The sequence below is a fragment of the Mastomys coucha genome, unplaced genomic scaffold (genome assembly GCF_008632895.1).
Source record: "Mastomys coucha isolate ucsf_1 unplaced genomic scaffold, UCSF_Mcou_1 pScaffold9, whole genome shotgun sequence".
In the NCBI taxonomy this organism is placed as follows: domain Eukaryota; kingdom Metazoa; phylum Chordata; class Mammalia; order Rodentia; family Muridae; genus Mastomys; species Mastomys coucha.
Window position 1 is genome coordinate 20,111,896 of NW_022196915.1, and position 4,149 is coordinate 20,116,044.

Below are 4,149 nucleotides of genomic sequence, written 5' to 3' on the forward strand. Positions count from 1 at the left end.
ACCGCTGGCTTTGTCCTCCTGTAAAAATGAAGAAAATGTACCTTCCTAATAGGTGTGTTATAGACCCTGATGGCATATGAGCAAAGTGATGCAGACCTTCCTGGAGAGCCCAGGGCATCCCTTGCTCTGTTGGTCCCCTCCATCAGCTGTACTTGCAAAAGCCACAGAGTGTTTTGGTAGGCTAATACAGTATGGCCAGGCTCACAGTCTGCGTGGGAGCATTGTAAAACAGCTCTGGACATTCCTCTTACTCCCCAGGTCTCTCTGATCTCTGATTCTTTTGGCCACTTGGTCTCCTTTTCTGCAGGTCCATCCTAAGCTCTCATGCCTAATGTCCTATAAGCCCACTTGATATAGAAAGTTTGACTCATCTTCAGTTCTAAGTCCTTTGTCTGATGAATCCTTCCAATTCCTGCCTTCTGACCTAAGAAAGTAGTTACCTGAGTTCTATAGACCACTGACTAGTTCTGGTTGTGGGTCTCCTTATATACAGTACAGCATTCCTCCTGCCACATTTCAGCTGGCTGCAACTGGTTGTAACTGGTTCTTCTGAGCACATCACAGGGACTCCAAGAAGTGGCATTCTGACTTTTGCTATGAGATGAATCGTTAGATGGTGGTGATGCAGACTCTGACTAGGAGGTCTGGGATACCCTGAGTCTGCATGTCTAGCACAGTGGTCACTATGGCTGCTTTGAGTTGAAGGGATAAGGACATGCAGTCTGTAGGTCCCAAGGCCACTTTCAGCCTTCTCTTAAGGATCCCTTTCTGTTCTCAAGCCATGGTTTATAGCTGTGCTGCCTTCTATGCCCACCCATGCCCAGTGTTGATAACATGAGTAGACGGCATCTGTTGAGAAATTAGCATATGACCAACACGATGACAGGTGACTTACTGTGCAAAGAGAATACATAGCGCTCTTTTCATAGCTGAAGTAGAGGAGGGTCTGGTTCTGTGCTGACCTCAGAGCTCTTCTGGCCACTGTAACTTAACAATTCCCAATTCCCATGAGTGCCCATGGCATCTGGTTGCTCCAGGGGTATTTAACGACTTCCCTCTGTTTCTGCAGATGTCTTCTCTGAGGACTGTCTGGAGACTTGGCCTTCATTTCCCTCCTGGTTGTTTCCATCTCTGTTATGACGTGTTTGCCCAGCTTTTCTTGCTTTGGTCATAGATCTCTTTATTCTTGTATCTCCAGGAGGTAAAGTGGCTGTGTTTGCCCAAGGTTGTTGGAAATAGTGAAGGTGGTGACAGAAAGTGCATAGGAGGTGACAGAAGAAGAGAGGAAGTCTTCAGGGAGTGGTAGAAAGCACTAGTCCCTGTTAGCTGGCACCAACCTAATGGCAATGTTTCAAGACTCATCTGTCAGAACTTAACTTTCCCACAGATAATGTGGTGTAAAAACAGTGTCTGGGAATTTCAAAAATTGCCATCTGTCTAAGCATTTCTTCCTTCCTTCCTTCCTTCCTTCCTCCTTCCCTCCCTCCCTCCCTTCTTTCTTTCTCCCTTTCTTTCTTTCTTTCTTTCTTTCTTTCTTTCTTTCTTTCTTTCTTTCTTTCTTTCTTTCTTCCACCAGCCCTCCCTCCCTTCTTCCATCTCTCACTCCTTCCTTTTCCTATCCTTCTCTTCCTCTGGTATTTTCAGGAAGTCTTGTTATGTAGTCTAGGAACTTGAGATTCTCCTGCCTCAGCCTCCCGTCAAACACTTGATTTGCCAGTATGAACCACAGGGCCAGACTTCATTTCTTTCTTCATTTCTGGGTGAAATATATCCACAGAGTAGAAGCAGCTCTTAACATCCTCAGCAATGTACCCGGTGTTCAAGCTGGTCAGGACAGGAAAGGAGAAATATGTGGCACATCTAAAGACAGAAAAGCCTGTGGTGATGAAGGGGAGCTGCTAGAAGGGTGGGAGGGAGGCTCCTAAGCCTTTTTCAGTAGCATCAATCTGGGCAGATCCTGTAGAGATCCAGAAGCTGTTGAAGCCCTGAACACAGAGGAGTGATGAGATTCAATTTGTATTTTCAGAATCAAGGGCTCTGCAGGATTGAGAAAAGTTTGGAACATCGTTAAGACAAGACTGAAAGAAACCATTTGGGAGGATCACAGTAGCATGCAGGGAGTGGTGCTGATGATTTAGACTACAGAGGTGGTAGGTTCACCGTTGCTAGAGAGAAGCAGATGGATTTTCAGAAAGATTTGAAGGTGAATGGGAGATTGAGGGATGAGAAGGAACAACAATGGTGCCTGGAGGTTGGACTTGAGTGCCTAGAGAGGCAGTCATCTTGTTCTGTAACGCTATACAAGAGTGCTGGAGACATAACGTTACAGAAGAGTGTTGGAGACTGGATGAATTATAAAGAGCAGACTGTTTTTTTACAGCTCCACTATCTAAGATGAAGACATCAGTGAGCTGTCTGACTAGTGATGGTCCAGTCTCTGCTTCCAAGATGGCATCTTGAATGCAGTGTTCTTTGAGGGGAAGGATGCTAGGCCTTCATGATACAGAAGGCATCAGATTCAAAAGGCACCTAAAATACAAGGGTAAAATACTCATGGTCATACCTCTAAGTACTGCCTTGCTGTGGACCCAGTTCCAACATGAATGCTGGATGGGACAAAGATACTCAAACCACAGCAGTGGGAATTTGTGGTGCATTTGGATAAGGAAGGGCAGAGGAAGGAAAGGAGAAAGAGGAGGAGGAGGAGGAGGAGGAGGAGGAGGAGGAGGAGGAGGAGGAGGAGGAAGGCAGAGCATGGGACACAGCTGCGGAGGTGATGGGGTGACAATTGATAACTTCAGAGCATGTGAGTGATTTAAAAAGTTGCCAGGCAAAAAGTACCCCGAAGACCACCAACATTTGGCTGTCTTTGTGTCAGTGCCAAGCAAAACATCTTTCTACACATTTCTTTGTCAGTTACATCCTTAGCATAAATTCCCAGAAAAAAAGAATGTGGTGACAGGTATGGGCATTTCCTTGGCTCATGCTGCACAATGCAGAACTGTTCTATAGACCCACATAAGCCAGCATCTCAGCTCTCTGAGGGCAGCAGCCTCTGGAAAACTCTAGAACACTGAATGCCTGAGCATCAAAGAAGCTCACTTGATAAGTAGAGCGTGGTTGTTTCTAGTTTCGTCTCTTTTGTTTCATATAGGGTGGACAATCCTCCATATTTTTAAGTCATTCATTATAATTGCTTTGTGCCTTTTCTTTAAAGAAAGATTGTGTACATGTGTGTATACGTGTGTGTGTGTGTGTGTGTGTGTGTGTGTGTGTACATGTCTGTGTGTGTGAAGAAGGTGTCAGAGTCCCTCAGAGCTGGAGGCACAGGCAGTTGTTAGTATCCCATGTGGGTGCTGAGAACTGACATTTCAAGAGCAGTATGAAGTATTAGCTCCTATCTGTTGAGCTATCTCTCTAGCCCCAGGCTGCCTATTCTTTAATCTCATTTTCTTGCTTATATACTCATAATGGGAGCCCCATGGCTCTTTCATCTTTAGCTGCTCATGCAGAAGTCCCTTTCAGCTTGGCCTTTATCCCTCACCTCGTCTGGCTGTGTCTGCTGCACTGTAGTTTGTAGATGCCAATGGGAAACAGCTTCCTAATTCCAGGAATGAGTTGGGTGTCTGGGTGGGAGAGTAGGAGGGGATGGAGCCAGGAGACAGCTTAGCACCTTCTCTTCCAAAGCTTTACAGAATGGGATGCTGGGAAATGCCTCTGCTCTGCGTCTCCCACTCTCAGCTCTCACATTGCCTGTCTGGGCAGAAGTGACATGGCTCAATTAAGTGGGATACACACACAGTTAAGCAATTCCTCTCTAGCCATTGCTGGTAAATAATCTTCTCTGGGTGGGTAATTCTGGATGAAAGGGATAACTTTAGTTCTAGAAGAATAGTTTGAAACAAGATTTCTTTCCATAGTGCTTATGACAGGGGGAGAACCCACTTGAGCCTCTGCTCTGTCTGTGTTCCCTCAACAAGAGATTTATTCCTCAGCTGTTGCTACAGAGAGAAGGGGGATTATGTTCTTTGTGTTGGAGGTGCCTGCCAGAGCTGCCTGACCCTGGCTCCTGCAGGAGTCCTGCAGGAATTCAGTCTGTTTATCTGCTGCTGGGTACTTTCTCTCCAGGCACATCTGCTTCCCTGTTGG